Source organism: Phyllobates terribilis, unplaced genomic scaffold (assembly GCF_046119375.1).
Source record: "Phyllobates terribilis strain yellow unplaced genomic scaffold, ASM4611937v1 Scaffold_4__5_contigs__length_816908805, whole genome shotgun sequence".
NCBI classification, from domain to species: domain Eukaryota; kingdom Metazoa; phylum Chordata; class Amphibia; order Anura; family Dendrobatidae; genus Phyllobates; species Phyllobates terribilis.
The window spans coordinates 242,426,021-242,449,028 of NW_027362764.1; positions in this window are offsets into that span (position 1 = coordinate 242,426,021).

A 23,008-nucleotide genomic window follows, 5' to 3' on the forward strand; every position below is an offset into this window, starting at 1 on the left:
AGAAGGACAAATATCTCCTGTGCATCTGTGGCACCCTGCTGTTCACAGGTACCACAGGACCCAAAAGGGTGCATGGATGGACTTCTCCACAAGAGGCCCTCATTACAAACAAACACCTCCACCCTTCCACCTCATACCACCAGAGGGAGCCCGTTAGGGATATATATATATGGAGGGTGGAGCCAGGCAGTTCAGTTGAGTCTGAGTTAGAGTTCAGAGAGTGTGCTGCCACTGAGAGCAGTGAAGACGCAGCACGTCTGCTCCTGTATTGAGGGCCCCGAGTGTGGCCAGAGGCAAAGAGGAGAGGAGAGAGGAGTTGAGGGGGCAGAGGAGCATCATAGGCTCACCCCAAGACACAAACCGGACACCGGGTCCGCGCTTACAGGGTCCTTTATACCCAGTAGGGAACATTGGCATACCAGGAGGACTACAAGTCCCTGGCCGACCTGAATCTAAACCCTTGACAGGATTTGGAACCACGAAGGCCCCAGCGTCCAAGGATAGTGGTTGCCAGAAAAAGGTCCTACTACCAAGTGACAGGTGAAGGAACAGCACGACACAGAAGCTAGGCCCAGTTGCAGGCTGGCCAGGAGCTTAGAGAGAGGGAGACACGGACCAGGAGGCCTTATACCCGCTCACTGGGGAGAAGTCCTGAAGTGCACCCTTCCTACCAAGTACCCTGGACCATACCTGACATCCGCACCAGTAAAGGTACTGAAGTGAATCCCCTGTCTCTGTCAGTTACTCCTGCTGTGCCATGTCTCCTGCACTACAAGCCCCAGCATCACCACCATCTGCACCTACACTGCCCCGGGGCCCCGCTCCACCTGTGGGGAGCAGAAACATCCCAGCTGCCATTCCATCACCCCCGGAGGTCTGCAGCAGCGCCGGTAACCATTACCGGAAACCACAGGTGGCGTCACGAGACAAACTGTACACTAAAACCCCTTTTTAAGGAGAGACCCAGAGTACGGGCCCGGGAGCCGACTGCCGTGACCTCCTAAACAAGGTAAAAGGCCCAGGTACTGAGTCCCCTATATTCCCCCTGGGTGACACATCTCTCTTTCCTGGCGTCACGAACAGGATTTTGTGCTCGTTGCCACCGAGTACTGTGTGCCGTAATTGAACTGTGTTTAAACTGTGGTGAACATCGCCACCATTACCGCGTCGCCACGCGGGAAGAAGAGGGGCGTAACTGCGGGAATCAGAGAGGCGTCACTGCTGGAAGCGCGCGAAGCTCAAGCCCCACCTCGCTCTCTGACGCAGCACCAGGAAGCGTCAGGTCCTGGAAGGAGACTGTCGTCTGCGGAGCTGGGGCCTACCCGATCAAAAGTAAAGGAGGTAGGCTACGGTTCACTAGGGGGCCGCAACCATGGCCGACGACCAGCAAAACGCCGGAGCACCGGTTAACGCTACTGTTGCTCAACTTGCGCCCGGCGCTGCTCAGGCCGGAGCAGCCGCCCCACCAGCAGGGGTTATGACTCCATTGATACCCATGGCCCTGCCGTATATCCCTGGAGCAAAATGGCTTCCCCAGTATGACGGCAAACCAGACACCCTGTCTGGATTCAAAAGGAAAATATGCAGTGTATTGGACATGTATTCAATGACTGGTAAGCAGAGAGCCACTGTTGTGCTGGGACTATTGACTGGTGCCGCAGAGCGGGAAGTTGAAACCTGGCCAGCCGCAGACCGGGAATCAGTATCCATTATCTTTAAGAGATAGCAAACTGTGTTTGAAAACCGCACTGAGACTGATCTCCGGATGAGGTTCTACCACTGTACCCAGAAACCTGAGGACAGTATTCGGGACTATGCCTGGCGCTTACAGGAAGCCCTGGGGGCCCTGAAACAGGTTAGTCCAGCCAGCATACATCGTGAGGACAAAATGCTGACAGAACAGTTCATCAGCGGGTTGAGGTCCCAGGAGGAGAGCAGAACTGTACAGTGGTGGGCCTTAGATCATCCAAATGCCACCTTTGACTACCTGAAGGACATGGCTATTAAGGGTCTGCTGCCCCTGGAACCATCAGATACTGCTATCCAACGTTACCAGGGTGGAGCAACCCCAGTGCCCGCAGCAGCCACAGTTCCTTCATTAACGGCTGAAACAAAGACGCAAACAGTGCCCCCTAGCGATCTGGACAGCCTGCGCTCTGAAGTGCGTCAGCTAAGTAAAACCCTGACCAATGTCTTGAGCGCCCTGCAGCTACAGGCGGAGCCCGAGTCGGAGGGAAGGATCCTACTCGCCGACAGTCCTGAGGATGTCCCGTGGATGAGGAGAAGAAGGAGGACAATGCCACCTCGTAGGAGGACAACACCTTCTCGTGGGAGGACCAACGACCAACGTCGCCCTCCAGGAGAATTCATCTGCTACCGTTGCCACAAGGTAGGCCACACCGCGTGGAACTGTCCTTTAAATGGGCAAGCCCTGGGGCCAAGGGCCGACACCCAGGAGTAGATCAACCAGGCCCATCCAGCTGGTACGACCGGTTTGTAGGAGGAAGGCCTTTCCTGTCCATCGTGCTGGACGGCATACCAACACCAGCATTACTGGACACAGGCTCACAGGTAACCATCATACCTGATGTCCTCTACAAAAGGTACTGGCCCATAGATGAACTCCACCCGCCAGCCGAGAAACCTCTCTGTGTATGCCTCTAACGGCCTTCCTCTTAACCTAGTAGGGGTTAAGGAGGTGACAGTGAAGGTGGGGAGAGTGGAACTAAAGGACCAAGGACTAATTGTCATAGAATCTAACCCTGGTGATACCAATCCGTATATGACACTTGGTACAAATATTGTTGGTAACTGTTTGGGAGAAGTGTTGTTTTTACTCCAACAGATTGCTGACACTGCCAAATCAGGGCAGAGGAAGGTGCTCCAGAAAGAAATTCGAGCCCTCATGTACCAGCAACAGGTAAAGCTAACAGGTGGTGAGATTGTAATGTACGGGTGACAGACCCGATTCCCATTGTGATTCCCCCAATGAGTGAGATGCTGATTTGGTGTAGGGCAGCAATAGGTCTCAAGGGACAGATCTACCAGGCGGTAGTGGAGCCCATTAGCTCAGAGCACAGACCTACACTCCTAACTGCTAGAGGGGTAGTTGATGTACGCAATGGGAGGGTACCTGTACGTCTCCTAAATTGTGGGGAGGAGGAAGTTAAATTGCCAAGATACGCCACTTTTGCCAGATTGTATACTGTGAATAATGATGCCATACACACAGTGGAATCCTTTACCCCACCAGATAAAGTGGAGGACAATGACTCCGAAGCTCAGTTGGAGGATTGGTGTCAACAGCTCCTTGTTGGGATTGACGCCACCCGTGTCCATCAGAAACACGGTGTTGACAGAGTGGTTCAGGAATATGAACAAGTGTTTAGTAAATACCCACTTGATTTTGGAAGGGTTAAAGGGGTACAACACCACATACCCACCGGTAACCATCCACCCATTAAAGAGCGTTACAGACCCATACCACCAGCACATTACCAAAAAGCCAAGGAAATGTTGCATGACATGAAAAAGGCAGGGGTAATAAGGGATAGCTGTAGCCACTGGGCAGCTCCCCTGGTCCTGGTCAGAAAGAAGGATGGTAGCATGAGGATGTGTGTAGATTATAGACAAATTAATCGAATAACACACAAAGATGCATACCCTTTGCCAATTACTTCCCTACATTGGATCTCACTAGTGGGTATTGGCAAGTCTCTGTTGCTGAGGAAGACCGGGAGAAGACAGCCTTCACCACCCCGATGGGATTATGCAAGTTCAACAGTATGCCGTTTGGGATCTGCAGCACCCCCAGAACATTCCAGAGGCTGATGGAGTGTTGCTTAGGACACCGGAACTTTGAGACAGTGCTACTGTACCTGGATGACGTTATCGTGTACTCGAGGACGTATGAAGACCATCTGAAGCACCTGGCGGAGGTATTTGAAGCATTGTCCCGGTATGGGATGAAACTAAAACCTTCCAAGTGCCACCTGCTCAAGCAGAAGGTTCAGTACCTGGGACAAGTAGTCAGCTCAGAGGGAGTAGCACCAGACCCGGAGAAGGTCACTGCCATCTAGAAGTGGCCTGAACCGAGAAACATCAAAGAAGTACGGCAATTCCTGGGACTGGTCGGGTACTACAGGAGGTTCATAAAGGACTATACCAAAAAGGTAGCACCTCTACAACATCTCCTGGTAGGACAGTCCAAGAGAGGTAAAAGTCCCCCATTCCAGTGGGATAAGGAACAGGCTGAATCCTTTGCAGTAATGAAGGAAGTCCTAACTGGTGAAGAAATCCTGGCTTACCCTGACTACAGCCAGCCTTTCCTGTTGTACACCGATGCCAGCAAAGAGGGACTGGGAGCTGTGTTGTCCCAGAAGCAAAACGGCAGAGAAAAGGTAATTGTGTATGCCAGTAGGAAGCTTCGCCCTACTGAGAGGAACCCGGAGAATTACAGTTCCTTCAAGCTGGAGTTCCTGGCCTTGGTCTGGGTTATCACTGAAAGATTCAAGCATTACCTAGCCGCAACTAAATTCACAGCCTTTACTGACAATAATCCCTTGACACACCTGGAGACAGCCAGACTGGGAGCCATGGAACAGCGTTGGGTGGTCAGGTTGTCGAATTATCAGTTCACAATCAAGTACCGGGCAGGTCACAAGAATACTAATGCTGGTGCCTTGTCAAGGATGCCGCACCAGTCAGACACCGAGGATGAAGTGGATGACCTAGAAGAAGTTGAATTACCTGCCTTCCACAGAAGCGGAGTGGTCCACGAGCAACACGCCTCCAGAAGATGTCATGGTAGGACGCCAAACCCTCTACCTCATCACAGCTTGAAGGAGACCCAGTACAGTGACCCGGTTGTCAGCCTCATCAAAAGACTGATAACAAAAGAAGGTTCTCACCTGGAGAAGGATGCTCCCCCACAAGCCAAACACATGTGGAATGAGAGAAGCCGGCTGTTCATCTACAGAGAGAAGCTGTGCAGGAGGTATGTCAACTTCAAGACCCATGAAATGGTGTGGCAGATTGTTGTACCCAGGACAGAAATCCAGATGGTGTTAGAGGCCTACCACGATCAAGCGGGTCACTTTGGCTCGAAGAAGCTGGAAACCCTGCTGAAGGACCGGTTCTATTGGGTTGGAATGCGGAGTTCCATAGAGAGGTGGTGCCGGAATTGTGGGCACTGTAGCCTTAGAAGAAAAGACTACGGCAGCCAGAAAGCACCCTTGCAGTCCATCAAAACAACCCAACCCCTGGAGATTATCGCTCTGGATCACGTCAAACTGTCACCAAGCAGATCAGGCTACTCCTATGCCCTGACCATGGTGGATCACTATTTCCGGTTCCTGGTGGTAGCCCCTATCAAGGACCTGACAGCAGAAACTGCAACAAGAACGTTCCAAGCCTACTTCTGCAGACCCCATGGATATCCGGAAAAGGTGCTCACAGATCAAGGCCCTGCTTTCGAAGCTGAGCTATTCAAGGAATTCTGCCACCTGTCTGGATGCAAGAAGATCTGGGCTACACCAGAGGCCTAAGGAAAAGATCTCCTCTCCTCTTTTCCTCTGGCCACACTCGGGGCCCTCAATACAGCAGCAGACGTTTTGCGTCTTCACTGCTCTCATTGGCAGCACACTCTCTGAACTCTAACTCAGACTCAACTGAAATGCCTGGCTCCACCCTCCATATATATACAGTACAGACCAAACGTTTGGACACACCTCATTTAAAGAAATTTCTCTATTTTCATGACTATGAAAATTGTACATTCACACTGAAGGCATCAAAACTATGAATTAACACACGTGGAATTATATACTTAACAAAAAAGTGTGAAACAACTGAAAATATGTCTTATATTCTAGGTTCTTCAAAGTAGCCACCTTTTGCTTTGATGACTGCTTTGCACACTCTTGGCATTCTCTTGATGAGCTTCAAGAGGTAGTCACCGGAAATGGCTTTCACTTCACAGTTGTGCCCTGTCAGGTTTAATAAGTGGGATTTCTTGACTTATAAATGGGTTTGGGACCATCAGTTGTGTTGTGCAGAAATCTGGTGGATGCGCAGCTGATAGTCCTACTGAATAGACTGTTAGAATTTGTATTATGGCAAGAAAAAAGCAGCTAAGTAAAGAAAAACGAGTGGCCATCATTACTTTAAGAAATGAAGGTCAGTCAGTCCGAAAAATTGCTCAAACTTTGAATGTGTCCCCAAGTGGAGTAGCAAAAACCATCAAGCGCTACAAAGAAACTGGCTCACATGAGGATCGCCCCAGGAAAGCAAGACCTGCTTCTGAGGATAAGTTAATCCGAGTCACCAGCCTCAGAAATCGCAGGTTAACAGCAGCTCAGATTAGAGACCAGGCCAATGCCACACAGAGTTCTAGCAGCAGACACATCTCTTCAACAATTGTTAAGAGGAGACTTTGTGCAGCAGGCCTTCATGGTAAAATAGCTGCTCGGAAACCACTGCTAAGGACAGGCAACAAGCAGAAGAGACAAGTTTGGGCTAAATAACACAAGGAATGGACATTAGACCAGTGGAAATCTGTGCTTTGGTCTGATGAGTCCAAGTTTTAGATCTTTGGTTCCAACCACCATGTCTTTGTGCGACGCAGAAAAGGTGAACGGATGGACTCTACATGCCTGGTTCCCACCGTGAAGCATGGAGAAGGATGTGTGATGGTGTGGGGGTGATTTACTGGTGACACTGTTGGGGATTTATTCAAAATTGAAGGCATACCGAACCAGCATGGCTACCACAGCATCTTGCAGCGGCATGCTATTCCATCCGGTTTGTGTTTAGTTGGAGCATCATTTATTTTTCAATAGGACAATGACCTCAAACACACCTCCAGGCTGTGTAAGGGCTATTTGACCAAGAAGGAGAGTGATGGGGTGCTACGCCAGATGACCTGGCCTCCACAGTCATCAGACCTGAACCCAATCGAGATGGTTTGGGGTGAGCTGGACCGCAGAGTGAAGGCAAAAGGGCCAACAAGTGCTAAGCATCTCTGTGAACTCCTTCAAGATTGTTGGAACACCATTTCCGATGACTACCTCTTGAAGCTCATCAAGAGAATGCCAAGAGTGTACAAAGCAGTCATCAAAGCAAAAGGTGGCTACTTTGAAGAACCTAGAATATAAGACATATTTTCAGTTGGTTCACACTTTTTTGTTAAGTATATAATTCCACATGTGTTAATTCATAGTTTTGATGCCATCAGTGTGAATGTACAATTTTCAAAGTCATGAAAATATAGAAAAATCTTTAAATGAGAAGGTGTGTCCAAACTTTTGGTCTGTACTGTATAACAAACATTTTTTGAGAAATAGCCAAAGCCTTTTTTGAGGGTTAATTATTCATGGAAGCCATCAACCACAAAATGTGCAATGGTGTGGAGTAAATGTATGCGGCATATACACAGTATGAAAACTAAGAACTTGGTCCTATATGCATTTTAGAAACAGTAGAGTTAATAATACAGGTTGAAAAATATTCTTAGATTTTACAGTGAAATTGTCCCTAGTGATAAATTATTTTTGTTCTTTTATGAGTTTCAAATAATGCATGATATTTTGTTCATTTGTGGTAAGGATATAAATGTATTCCATATCACACGTCTAATGATGTGAACAGCACACAAAGTGTGGAGCAGAGTTATAGTTTAATGAAGAGAAAGAGATGATAATATTCAAGGCTATAAAAAATAAATGCATAGTGCCTATTAAGAGAAGCTTTATTTATAATATCTCCCATATACAGCTGTCATGTCATATGATTGTAGCTTTTTATTATTTATATGCTCATTTTTATTTTGAACGGAGATGAATCATAGATTAACCAAAACCATGTACATTCATTTATACATAGAGAATGTACAGTTGAGTACATGCAGTAAATTTCAGTGCACATCTCCCTGCATTTAAAAGCAAAACCCAATTGTTTCAGGTTACTTAGGTAGCTTTTCAGAAGAGACACTCAGATGTGTTTATATGAAGAAAATTACATTATCAATGACCATCATATGACTTTTTTTTCAGCAGGTTGTTTCTATATTTTATCAGTTGTCCATATATAGGTAGTTCTATTATATCATCTATACAAAGAATGCAAATCATCTCTTCTGAGAGGAAGAGGATTTAATTCATGTGCCACCTATTTGAAACTAGCAATCCTAAAAGTCAATATCGACCCTTTAAAGAGCTACATGACTTAGGATAAAAGCCAAAATCTCAATTTGCAGACACATGTTTTGGGGTATTGCCCATCCTCAGTGCAAAGTATGAGATCTGATTTGGTTGTAGACATGCCTGACATGCCAGGGTAAGGAAGCTTATAGGCCGTGGAATGCTCCTCTGGGAAATTAAATATGAAAATTGTCACTTCAATTATTTAATTGCCCAGTGGATCATTGCACTGTCTATAAACCTCCTTACCCTGGCATATCAAGCATGTCACTTTCCATAAGGAGAAATGTTACCCCTTAGACTGCTGTACAAAGGGACACACAGAGAAGAGGAAATCTTGCTGCCTTATCTCCTACACCTTTGGAAGCAGCATAAGCATGAAGGACAACTTACAGCAGTTCTCAGTAATGTAGTTGTAAATTCATCCCTGAAATGAGATAGTTGAACATGTAAGGGTGAAGACCGGGGTGTAAGTACTTTCAGAATAAGGGATCCGAAACAGCCGGGGCCGTGCCTCTGGTTGCAGGGGGGAAGACAGACTGCGAGCACAGGAGTCAGGTGACCGGGAAGCTAGGGGCATGTCCAGAGCCATAGCTCAGGGGTCAGGTGACTGGGGAGTTGGGGGCGTGTCTAGGAAGAGGGAGAAAAAGTAGTTTTGCATGGGAAAGCAGGGAGTTGACAGTTGGGGTCAAGCCCCGCTAGAGGGAGAAGAGATGCAGGGTCCGTGGAGCCGAGCAAGTGAGGTGCAGTGTTATGGACTAAGGGGCTCAGCGGGTCAAACTGGAGACCGCCCGCTGCCACGAGAAGACGTGGAGCCGAGCAAGTGAGGTGCAGTGTTATGGACTAGGGGCTCATCGGGTCAAACCGGAGACCGCCAGCTGCCGCCAGAAGATGGAGCATTGTTTAGGCGGGGAAACCAGAAGAAAACAACACCGGCATCAGCCGGCAACTGCCTTGTTGGGAACAAGAGTCAGCTAAGTGTAAAACTGCTGATTACAACCGTGTCGACTCTGCAACATCTAGCCAAACTGTGGATTGTCTGTTATAGTCTGTTACCTGCTACTCCCCTTGTTGTCCCCATATTTCCCCTGTTACTCCCTGCGTGAAGATTGACCCTGTTACAATAAATCCCCCCTGTTTATTAACCCTGCTCTGTGCTTCTGTGTCACTGCATCTAAAGTACCTGTGTTACATTTGGTGTAGTCGGCAGGATGCAGTCTTTAGACACAGAAACTGCAGATCAGTCCATCCTGGGAGCCTCTAGATCTAGCTTGCCACTGGGGGCCATGCTCAGCAATCTCCCAAAGTTAACCGGGGACAATATGATGCTGTGGGACTGGGTTGAGAGAGTTAGGAGTATGTTATGTATGCATCTGGTGACCCCAGCTATGCAAGCCGAAATAGCCCTACTGGCCCTGGACGGCGAGGCCCAGCACTCCGTGATGTACCGCCCTCCTCATGACCGGGATACTATAGAAAAAGTGGTGCGGATATTGGAGGAGATGCATGGGGATCCCACCAATGTAGGAGAGCTGAGGATACGGCTGTTTCACCAAGTGCAGCAGGAGGGGGAGACTGTGACGCAGTATGTTAATGCATTACAGAGGGTGCATGCCTATATCACTAGAAAAGACAACATGGGGAATTTGGGAATGGGCCCCCCTGACAAGATCTTAAGGGACCAATTTGTGGCAGACCTCAGGGAAGTGCAGCTGTAGCACACCTTGCGGGAGCGCCTGCACGCTAACCCACGTATGACTTTTCTAGAAGTGGGGGCGGAGGCGCGTGTGAGAGAGAAGGAGATGGGGGTGACGGCCCTGGTCCGAAGTAACGAGGTACCCACACCACCTGCAGCTGAATCGGAATGGGCTCGAGAGATGCAAAAGGAGATACAGGATGTAATGCACACGCCCGGACTGACTGGGGTGTGCGTGTATATGTAGTGATTCCACTGGACCGTACCGGAGAGTGAATGCCTGGAGGGGCATAACTAAGTATCCACCCGATCCGACCAAGGTCGCACGATGGCATACGACGCCAGTGCACCAAGGAGGAACCGAGCAGAGGGACCAGGGGCTACTCCCGGTCAAACCCCGGACACGGCTGTTGACCCACACCGGGGAATACAGGAACAGGCAGGTTAGGCTGGCACACAGACGGGTGGCTGCTGGCAAGCACGACTGGTATGCAAACAGGGAGGTACTGACAGGTACGGCCGGTATGCAGGCAGGTGGATGCTGGTAAGCACGACTGGTATGCAGACAGGGAGGTACTGGCAGGCACGACAGGTTGGAGCACAGAGTGGATAGGTCCCTGTACAGACTGGGACTCAGGAACAGAACAGCAGATGCGGTGGACAAACACAGCAGAGTGAGGCCGCCCAGAGCGGCGAGCAAGAGCAGAGCAAGACGAGACCGCCTGGAGCGTTGAGCGAGAGTAGAGCAGGACGAGGCCGCCTGGAGCGGTGAGCAAGAGTGGAGCAGGACGAGACTGCCGGAGCAGTGAGGAAGGGGTCAGAGCAGAGCGAGACTGCCGGAGCAGTGAGCAAAGGGTCAGAGAAGAGCGAGACTGCTGGAGCAGTGAGCAAAGGGTCAGAGCAGAACGAGACTGCCGGAGCAGTGAGCAAAGGGTCAGAGCAGAGCGAGACTGCCGGAGCAGTGAGCAAAGGGTCAGAGCAGAGCGAGACTGCTGGAGCAGTGAGCAAAGGGTCAGAGCAGAACGAGACTGCCGGAGCAGTGAGCAAAGGCAGAGCAGGCAAGAGCCGCCGGAGCGGTGAGCAAGGCAGAGCAGGCAAGAACCGCCGGAGCGGTGAACAAGGCAGAGCAGGCAGAAACCGCCGGAGCGGCGAGCAAGGCAGGGCAGAGGGGACAGGGCTCTGTTCACACGGAACAGACAGGAAGGGAAAGGCAGAACCAGATACCCACAGGGTACTTGCAGTGAAGTAGCGAGTGGACCACAAACTCACAAATGGAAGTACAGTGACAATGAGCAGGAGTTAGATACGAGTTTGGACTCTGCAGAAAAAGGGAAGATATGGGCGTAGAGAGAGACAGGAAACAGGCTGGAAGATAGTTAGGGCAGGAACAGACACTGGGAAAAGACACAGACAACAGATCTAGGTATGCGGCCCCTAGAGGGCAGACGGAACAGGCTAAGAGCGTGTTCACACGGGCCTGGAAATACAGCCTCCAGGAAAGGCATAAAGACAACTGGCTAGAGTACACAGACAGGACACAGTTCAGACACGGGAACTGATACCGCAAGGCAGGAAACATAAACAGGACCTGGCACATCAGTGACTAGAAGCCAACTGACAGAACAAGATGCTCAGGCAAGGATTCCAAGGAGGATCTGGTTTAAATACCAGGTGACAGACATCAATAGGCTGAGGACGCATTAGGGGTGTGTCTGCAGCAGCTACAAGAAACAAGAAGTTCAGCGGGCGTCGCCCTAAGCAGCCAGAGCAGAGCAGAGTGGCAGTCTGGACTGGAAATCAAGTGCGCGCTCTTGCACAGTGGGAGATGGACCACTATGCAAGGATGCCGCCAGGTATGTAACACAGGAGATGCGGGGTGAATGGTCCAGTCTCAATAAGACCCCTGCACCTACACCAGAGATGCCCGGATCGATTGCCCTAGTTAGGGAAAGAATTTAATTCAGGCCCCGCCCTGCAGGAGAGTTCCGTAGAGAAGTGAGGCAGTCCTACACAGACAGAGACATGACCTGCTGGAAGTGCGGAGGTGCAGGACATTACGCCAGGGGCTGTGCAAGCTGAGGGCGGCCTCTGTCGCAGCAGCCATTAAACTAATGGGCTCCGTGTTTGGGGGACACAGCCCGGAGACTAAGGAAGGGGAAAGAAAAAGAGGAAGTCCCAAGGACCTAGTTTCCACCAGCCTGACTGTCTGGGCCGAAATAAGCATTCAGGCTGTTCACTGCCTGATTGACACGGGATCCCAGGTGACTAGGATGACAGAAGCCTTCTTTCAACAGCGATTTCCAGAGATAGTATGGCCTGAATGGGGACCAGTAATTAGACTCACGGCAGCTAATCAATTACCCATCCCGGTCGCAGGGGTGGTATGGATGAAGATCCGAGTGTGTGGAAAAGATGTGGGAAAAAAAGGTCATCTTGGTCGCAGGGGGAACCGGAAGTGGACCCCCGGTTGAACCTCGGAATGAATGTGCTGAAAGAGATCTGGCAAATCCTGATTAGTGAGCCTAAGGAGATTCCTCTAGACCGGTGGGACCCATGAACCCCCAAAAGGAGTGTTTTTCAACAATTAATCCGAGCCTCCCAGGCTCAGGAGACGTCGAGTGAAAGGAAGGTCCTGGGGAAAATAATAGTACCAGCAGCTACGGCGCTCACATTACCGCCAGGACAAACTGTACTCACGTTACCCGCACACCGCTTGAGGGGGTCAAAGTTCAGATAGAGCCAACATTGATGGACAAAGTAGCCCCGGACTCCTGGTGGCTCAGACACTGGCCCCCGTCCAGGGTGGCAATGTTATAGTGCGGTGCATTAATCTGGGCGAAGGTGATCTCACACACCCTCCCAGGGCGGAAATAGCCCAGATTCTGGGAATGCCAGAGAAGTTGGTGCGACCTGATGTGGTACAGCTGTCCGCTAAACTAGGAGACCCCTGGACTCTGGCGGTCACCGTGCCGCCAGAATCCCACCGTGCTAGTGCGAAGGAGGGACGAAGAATCCTAGAACAAATGCGGGCTGAATTGACGGGACTTTCTCCTCGACAGGTGCAGAAAGTTGGGGAGGTACTGGAGCAGTACCAGGAAGTCTTTGCTTGCCATGAGGATGATTTTGGTTGCACCGAAGCCATTACCCACGAGATTAGGACGGGGAGCGCTGCCCCAGTGCGGGAGAGATACCAGCAGATACCTCCCCAGATGTATAAAGAGGTTAAGGAGATGCTAGCCCATATGTTACAGAATGGTGTGATACGGGAGAGTCAGAGTCCGTGGGCAGCCCCGATTGTCCTGGTCAGGAAGAAAGATGGGAACCTGCGGTTCTATGTGGACTATAGACGACTGAATGCCTGTACAGTACGAGACTCTTACCCACTACCCCGAATCGAAGAGTCCCTGTCGGCCTTAGGGAAGGCAAGATACTTCTCCTCCTTGGATCTGGCCAGTGGGTATTGGCAAGTGCCCGTGGCCGAACGTGACCGTGCGAAGGCAGAGCAGTGATGGGTGGCCCGCATGGCCAGGTACCGGTATAAGATCGCCTACCGATCTAAGGCAGAGAATACTCACGCCGACGCCCTCTCCAGAGTGATATATGAACAGCCTGATCATGACCGCGATGAAGATTTGGAGTCGAATGAGGTCCCCAGCTTACGAAGTTTCGTGGGACTGCTGGTCGCGGCGCAGGAACAGGAGAGGAGTACCCTGTCCTCGGGGGCCCTGAAAAAGCTGGGACAATGGGAGAGACTTTGTTTGCAAGACAGGCTGCTGTACCGACGGGTACAGCTACTGCGAGAGTTCGGGATCACTTGGCAAGTGGTGATCCCAGAGAAGTTGGTCAGAGTAGTGGCTAAGGAGGCTTATGAACGAGGGGCTCACTTCGGACCAGAGAAGACATTTCAGTGGTTGCAGAGGCTGGTGTATAACCCCCAACTGCGAGCAACAATAGAAGACACTTGTCGAAGATGTCGGAGCTGTGAGCTGGTTAAGCCCCGGGAGCAGCAGGTCCCCATACAAACCAATGTGACTTCTGCCCCCTTGGAGGTGCTGATGATTGACTATTTGACTGTTGGACCGGCGCATCACGGGTATGAACATTGCCTGGTGATGACAGACCACTTCACAAAGTTTGCGGTGGTGACCCCGACCAGAGACCAGACCGCCGAATCAGCTGCGCAGGCCATCTGCCAAGACTTCATTCGGGTGTACGGCTGCCCAAAGAGGATCCATTCCGAACAAGGCGCCTACTTCCAGGGCCGGGTGATGATAGAGCTGCACCGTTTGTACAGGATTGAGAAGTCACGGACTACTTCTTACCACCCTCAAGGAAATCGGGCCTGTGAACGCTTTAATCGGACACTGATCCAAATTCTCCGCACGTTGGAGGAAGATCGGATAGTACGATGGCCTGAGTTTGTGGCCGTGCTGGTGTGGGTCTACAACAACCGAGTGAAAAGTACCACGGGGTTCACTCCTTATACCTTACTGTTCGGGCGAAAGGGGCGAGAGATTACCGAGTTAGAGCTGGACCCCGAGGAGGACTACCCACGGACGGATGCAACACCGGCATCGACTGCAGACCCTCCGACGGTTGGTACAACAAAGGTTTCGGGAGCTCAAACATCATGAGACATTTTCTCTTCGAGGGACAGCTCTGAGGCCCGGGGAGTGGGTGTTGGTTCGAGACAGGTGGCCCCGAGGCAAATTGGGTAGGCGGTGAGAACGGACCCCGCACCGAGTGAAGTGCAGGGTTGGCGCTGAAGGACCTGTGTATGAAGTTCAACCCGAGGGGGCTGAAGGAGCCCCTACTAGAGTGGTTCATCGTAGTATGCTGCGGCCCTGTCTGTCAAAAGATGACGAAGATGAAGAAGGATCACCTGCTTCTAGAGAGGGTCCTGTCACAGTTGCCCCAAGCTACGATGTGGATGAAGAAGAATTGTTGATTCTACCTCCGAGCCCCAGCACTTGATTACCTGCAGTCCCCAGTGCAGGCGGCGAGGGAACACCATCGGTTGAAGCCACCGGGCAGGCGGAGATTGGGAATCCAAGTGACCCTGCACCCCCCATCGGTCAAACTGAGTTACGCCGGTTAAAACGGACAACAGCAGGAGTGCCTCCTTCCCGTTACGAACAAGATCAGTTTATATGGCAACGTATCATCCAGAAAGTCCAAGAATGTGAACGTTTGGTGAAGGAACTTTCGCCCGTGGAATGGCGAGTTAAAGGAGAGCGGGAGTGTAAGGGGGAAGACTGGGGTGTAAGTACTTTCAGAACAAGGGATCCGGAACTGCCGGGGCCGTGCCTCTGGTTGCAGGGGGAAGACAGACTGCGAGCACAGGAGTCAGGTGACCGGGAAGCTGGGGGCGTGTCCAGAGCCAGAGCTCAGGGGTCAGGTGACCGGGGAGCTGGGGGCGTGTCTAGGAAGAGGGATAAAAAGGAGTTTTGCGCGGGAAAGTAGAGAGTTGACAGTTTGGATCAAGCCCCGCTAGAGGGAGAAGAGACGCAGGGTCTGTGGAGCCGAGCAAGTGAGGTGCAGTGTTATGGACTAGGGGCTCAGCGGGTCAAACCGGAAACCGCCTTCTGCTGCCAGAAGACGTGGAGATGAGCAAGTGAGGTGCAGTGTTATGGACTAGGGGTTCAGGGGGTCAAACCGGAGACCGCCCGCTGCTGCCAGAAACTGCCGATTACAACCGTGTCGACTCTGCTACATCTAGCCAAATTGTGGATTGTCGGTTATAGTCTGTTACCTGCTACTCGCCTTGTTGTCCCCATATTTCCCCTGTTACTCCCTGCGTGAAGATTGACCCTGTTACAATAAATTCTCCCTGTTTATTAACCCCTTTACAACCCAAGGTGGTTTGCGCGTTAATGACCAGGCCAATTTTTACAATTCTGACCACTGTCACTTTATGAGGTAATTACTCTGGAACGCTTCAACGGATACCCCTGATTCTGAGATTGTGCTTTCGTGACATATTGTACTTCATGATAGTGGTAAAATTTCTTCGATATCACTTGCGTTTATTTGTGAAAAAAATGGAAATTTGGCAAAAATTTTTAAAAATTTTGCAATTTTCAAAATTTGAATTTTTATCCCCTTAAATCAGAGAGATATGTCACACAAAATAGTTAATAAATAACATTTCCCACTTGTCTACTTTACATCAGCACAATTTTGGAACCAAAATTTTTTTTTATTAGGGAGCTATAAGGGTTAAAAGTTGACCAGCGATTTCTAATTTTTCCAACAAAATTTACAAAACCATTTTTTTAGGGACCACATCATATTTGAAGTCACTTTGAGGGGTCTTTATGACAGAAAATACCCAAAAGTGACACAATTCTAAAAACTGCACCCCTCAAGGTGCTCAAAACCACATTCAAGAAGTTTATTAACCCTTCAGGTGCTTCACAGGAATTTTTGGAATGTGGAAGAAAAAAATTAACATTTAACTTTTTTCACAAAAATGTTACTTTAGACCCAAGTTTTTTTATTTTCTCAGGGGTAACAGGAAAAAATTGACCCCAAAATTTGTTTTGCAATTTCCCCTGGGCACGCAGATACCCCATATGTGGAGAAAAACCACTGTTTGGGTGCACGGCAGGGTTCGGAAGGGAAGGAGCGCCATTTGACTTTTTGAATGTAAAATTTGCTTGAATAATTAGCAGACGCCATGTTGCATTTGGGGAGCCCCTGATGTGCCTAAACAGTGGAAACCCCCCACAAGTGACACAATTCTGGAAACTAGACCCCTCAGGGAACTTATCTAGATGTGTGGTGAGCACCTTGAACCCCCAGGTGCTTCACAGAAGTTTATAACATTGAGCCGTAAAAATAAAATTTTCACATTTTTCCCACAAAAATGTTTTCCAGCCCCCACTTTTGCATTTTCATAAGGGTATCAGGAGAAATTGCACCATGCAGTTTGTTGTGCAATTTCTCCTGAGTAAGCAGATACCCCATATGTGGGGAAAACCACTGTTTGGGTGCACGGCAGAGTTCAGAAGGGAAGGAGCGCCATTTGACCTTTTGATTGTAAAATTTGCTTGAATAATTAGCGGACGCCATGTTGCATTTGGGGAGCCCCTTATGTGTCTAAACAGTGGAAACCCCCCACAAGTGACACCATTTTTGAAACTAGACCCCTCAGGTAACTTATCTAGATGTGTGGTGAGCACCTTGAACCCCCAAGTCTTTTACAGAAGTTTATAACATGGAGCCGTGAAAATAAACAAATCTTACTTTTTCCACAAAAATGACGTTTTAGCCCCAATTTTTTTATTTTCACAAGGGTAAGAAGCGAAAATGGACCCCAAAAACGTTTGCGCAATTTCTCCTGAGTACGCCAATACCCCATATGTGGGGAAAATACAGTGTTTGGCGCACGGCAGAGTTCAGAAGGGAAGGAGCACTGTGTGACTTTTTGAACGCAAAATCGTCTGGAGTCGAGTGCGGACGCCATGTCACGTTTGGAGAGCCCCGGATGTGCCTAATTAGTGGAAACCCCCCACAAGTGACCCCATTTTGGAAAATACACCCCTCAAGGATTTTATCAAGGGTTATAGTGAACATTTTGAACCTAGAGGTACGACACAGAATTTGATAACATTAGGTCATCATATTGAATAAGTTGTCATTAGTCTTGAGCGCAAGTGCTCACTACTTGAGTTTGCATCGGGTACTCAGGTATGCACCATGTATCAAAGGTGCTCGAGTGACATGCTCGAGTCCCCATCCATATGTTTCACGGTTATTAGACACCCAAAAAAAACAGGCGGGGATCGCTCGTGCATGGCAGGCAATCCCGCGAGGTTTTATTTGGCTGCCAAGCATATAGGGCGGAGACTCGAGCATGTCACTCGAGCATCCGCGGTACTCAGTGCATACCCGAGCACCCGATGCAAACTCAAGTAGTGAGCATTTGCGCTCAACACTAGTTGCCATATCGTCATCTTTTTCTTTTTTTTTTTTTACTTTTGAAAAAAAAAAAAAACCCTAATCCCAACCCTAACCCCAACCCCAGCCCTAGTGTTCATTTTTTACGCTCTTCCTCAAGCAGTATAAGTGATTAGACGACTTTATTCTTCGGGTCGGTGCGACTACAGAGATACCAGAATCATATTGGGTTTTTATGATTGACAGCTGTCACACACTAAAAGACGCATTTTTTTTGTAAAATCTAGTTTTTGCATCGCCATATTTTGAGAGCTATAATTTTTCCAGATTTTGGCCGACAGAGTCATGTGATGGATTGTTTTTTTCGGGATGAGTTGACATTGTTATTGGTGCCATTTTCAGACACGTGACATTTTTTGTTCGCTTTCTATTCCGATTTTTGGGAGGCAGAATAAACAAAACCCAACAATTCAGGAATTGTTTTTTTTTTTATTTTTTTATTCTGCTCTGCATGTGGTAAAATTGATCAGGTAGCTTTATTCTTCAGGTCAGTACGTTTACAGCGGTACCATATTTATATAGTTTTTCTATGTTTTGGCGCTTTTACACAATAAAAGCTATTTTATAGAAAAAAATATTTTTTTGCATCGCTTTATTCTGAGAGCTATAACTTTTTTATTTTTCAGCTGATGGAGCTGTATGGTGGCTTGTTTTTTGTGGGACGAGATGATATTTTCAGCGGTACCATTTTTATTTATATTCGTCTTTTTGATCGCGTGTTATTCCATTTTTTGTTTGGCGGTATGATGATAAAGCATTGTTTTTTGCTTCGTTTTTTTTTTTTTTTTTTACCGTGTTCACTGAAGGGGTTAACTAGTGGGACAACTTTATAGGGCACATCGTTCCGGACTTGGCGATACTAAATATGTGTACTTTTATTGTTTGTTTGTTTGTTTTTTTATAATAATATTTATTGATGGGTACATTATATTTTTATTTTTGTTGGATTGTTTTTTTATTTATTTTTTTTATATTTTTACAATTTTTTTTTTCACTTTCTGACAGTTTTTTTATTTGTATACTTTGTCCCACTATGGGACTTTCACTTTTTTTATTCTGATCGCCTGCATAGCATAGGGATGGAGCACCATCCCTGTGCCATGCAGGCTGTCAGCGCTGCACAGTGAGAAGATAGTTTGGTCATGAACTGCGCATGACCAAAAAAATCTTCCTGCCATCTGGTGACCCGGATGTTGTCATGACGGCATCGGGTCATCATGGCAACATCCGGGAAGCCGCGGCAGACAGCGCTGGATGCCGGAAGAGGAGGTGAGTATACTGATCACCTCCCCTTAGCCACCGCAATGCTGCGATCGACTTCGATCGCAGCATTGCGGGGCTTAATGTGCCGGGAGAGGTGCGGGACCACTCCCTTAGCATAGTACCGGGTGTCAGCTGTGACAATCAGCTGACACCCGGCGACGATCGCGCCCACACAGCCTGTATGCGTGCGCGATCGCCATGACGTACTAATACGGGTCAGGCTCTTAAAGCCCAGGGCACAGACCCGTATTAATACGTCAAGAGGGGGATAACCCTGTATTGGCTGCTCTGTGTTTCTGTGTCACTGCAACTAAAGTACCTGTGTTACAAACATGTATTAGAACCTTCTGCCTCTCTCTCAATGAGATGCTGCTACTCTTTCTATTCCTCTCCCAATATACTTCTATGGACAGCATCTAACTAAATCATTCAGTGAGATACTAGTTTTTATTGGACCAGAATATGGATTTTGCAGTGAATGTAGAGTCAATGATCACTTCAAGAGGCTCTGGAAGAAAAGTGGACATTTTTCTCTAATAAGATATTTAACAAATTTTTTTTTACTCCTTTTCACGCATCCTATTGGTTTCTCAAAAAGGTTGAGGAAATGACAATAGAATTTGTGGAAATATTCTAAATATGGCAATATATGCCTAGCTCTACAGCATGTTGCAGGAAGAAATAAGCCATAGGGTCTGAATATCAGCATACTTAACATGGGAAACCTGAGAGAGATAGCTATCAGCTGAACAAGCATGTAACTTTTTCAGTTGACATCTGGCACGCTAATGTACAGTGGGAAAAAAAAGTATTTAGTCAGTCACCAATTGTGCAAGTTCTCCCACTTTAAAAGATGAGAGAGGCCTGTAATTGACATCATAGGTAGACCTCAACTATGAGAGACAAAATGAGAAAACAAATCCTGAAAATCACATTGTCTGATTTGGAAAGAAATTTTTTTCAAATTTTGGTGGAAAATAAGTATTTGGTCAATTACAAAAGTTCATCTCAATACTTTGTTATATATCTTTTTTTGGCAATGACAGAGGTCAAACGTTTTCTGTAAGTCTTCACAAGGTTGGCACACACTGTTGCTGGTATGTTGGCCCATTCCTCCATGCAGATCTCCTCTAGAGCAGTGATGTTTTGGGGCCTCTCGCTGGGCAACACGGACTTTCAACTCCCTCCAAAGGTTTTCTATAGGGTTTAGATCTGGAGACTGGCTAGACCACTCCAGGACCTTGCGAAGCCACTCCTTCATTGCCCTGGCGGTGTGTGTGGGATCATTGTCATGCTGAAAGACCCAGCCACGTTTCATCTTCAATGCCCTTGCTGATGGAAGGAGGTTTGCACTCAAAATCTCACGATACATGGTCCCATTCATTCTTTCATGTACGAGGATAAGTCGTCCTGGTCCCTTGGCAGAGAAACAGCCCCAAAGCATGATGTTGCCACCCCCATGCTTCACAGCAGGTATGGTGCAACTCAGCATTCTTTCTCTTCCAAACACGACAAGTTGTGTTTCTACCAAACAGTTCTACCTTGGTTTCATATGACCATATGACATTCTCCCAATACTCTTCTGGATCAACCAAATGCTCTCTAGGAAACTTCAGACGGGCCCGGACATGTAATGGCTTAAGCAGGGGTACACTTCTGGCACTGCAGGATCTGAGTCCCTGGCGGCGTAGTGTGTTACTGATGGTAGCCTGTGTAACGTTGGTCCCAGCTCTCTGCAGGTCATTCTCTAGGTCCCCCCGTGTGGTTCTGGGATTTTTGCTCACCGTTCTTGAGATCATTTTGACCCCACGGGGTGAGATCTTGTGTGGAGCCCCAGATCGAGGGAGATTATCAGTGGTCTTGTATGTCTTCCATTTTCTAATTATTGCTATCACAGTTGATTTCTTCACACCAAGCTGCTTGCATATTGCAGATTCAGTCTTCCCAGCCTGGTGTAGGGCTACAATTTTGTTTCTGGTGTCCTTCTACAGCTCTTTGGTCTTCACCATAGTGGAGTTTGGAGTGTGACTGTTTGAGGTTGCGGACAGGTGTATTTTAAACTGATAACAAGTTCAAACAGGTGCCAGTACTACAGGTAATGAGTGGAGGACAGAGGAGCCTCTTAAAGGAGAAGTTACCGGTCTGTGAGAGCCAGAAATCTTGCTTGTTTGTAATTGACCAAATACTTATTTTCCACCAAAATTTGAAAAACATTTCTTTCCAAATCAGACAATGTGTTTTTCAGGATTTGTTTTCTCATTTTGTCTCTCATACTTGAGGTCTACCTATGATGTCAGTTACAGGCCTCTCTCATCTTTTTAAGTGGGAAAACTTGCATAATTAGTGGCTGACTAAATACTTTTTTTCCCCACTGTATATGGTCACAGTTAAATCCTCTTTAAATCTATGCAATCTAACACCTCCAGGAAAACTTCATGAAGTAAAAGAAGATTAAAATAAATAAAAACTCAGATATACAGTATGCAATTGGGAAAACTAAAAAACAAGTCCTGTCTAATTTAGTGATAATAGTTCTGTCACTGTTAGAAAAGGAAACTGAAGTCAGCTGCAGTGGTTTTCTCCACTATCTCACTATTGTCACACTTCTGGAAGATGTAATCGTGTGTGTGAAGACAATGTGTATGGAAACAGAGGAGAGGTCTGTGCTGCTTTTTTACTTCATATTGGATGTGGTTAAGTTAGAAGAGATATAAGATGGGTTCCTGTCAACTGAGGTAAATTTCTCCTTAGTGTGTTATGAGGCCAGCTGTGCATCTAGTGAAAGACTCAGAACTAGAGATGAGCGTTGTTCTACTCGAACTGTTCGCCAATCTCAAATTCGAGCTGTTTTGGGCGGTGTTCGAGCCGTTCGGCGAACACGAACAATTTGAGAAAAATTCGGCTGTTCGAGGTTATGTTCGATAACTGTTCGTGCACCAAAATCATAACTGGATTTTTTCTCAGTAATGATGAAAATTAATGTTAATACGCAGTTTGAGTGTACAGCGGGGTGGGGGGAGGGGCAGGGGATGGATCTCTGCAGGAACAATGAAGATCTCCATTTTTTTTCTCTTTCCCGCATTTGCAGTGGGGAGGTGCAAACTGTCAGCCTATCAGCAGCGCACACACGGAGCGAAGTGCTTTTTTTCACACAAGCAAGGGCATGTGTCATTGGCAGTGTATGTCACATGTCCTTGCCCTATAAGACCAAGCCATTTTCCCCGTCGCCACCATTTTCTCACTGCTGCAGCTGTGTGTTGGACGGCACCGCTGTTGCTGTGTGCGCTATACCTTGTTAATTTCAAGCCAATTTTCGCACAAATATACAGATAGCTTGGGAGTAGGGAATAGTTGTGATTGCAGTCCTTTTAAGGACTAGGTTACAGCATTTCCTACGACTTTTATCAGGGAGGTCTGTGCTCTTAAATAGATAGGTTGTGGGAGTAAAGACTAATTGTAATTGGAGTCCTTTTCAGGACGAGGTTACATCAGTTCCTATCAGTTTTTGCTAGGCAGGTCTGTGCCAGTGCTGTGCAAGTTTTTTTCACAGCATTTGGCTGAATCTAGCAAAGCTAATCCTTTTTGGCCTATTGCAGAGTGTATTAGTCAGTGGAGTAGCCTATCTGTGTTGCAAGATATACCACCTGTGTATAGAATACCAATTTTTTTACTGCACCTAGTAAAATCTTTTGGGCATAGCATCATTCTATTAGTCCATCTATACTGACCTCCATCAGGTTGCAAATTAAAACTAATTTTTATCTGCATCTACAGTACCTCTGAAAAAATATTTGGGCTTCTACCAGTGTGTGGGACTTGTTGTATTAGTCCATCTATACTGACCTCCATCAGGTTGCAAACTGAATATAATTTTTTTCTGCATCTACCT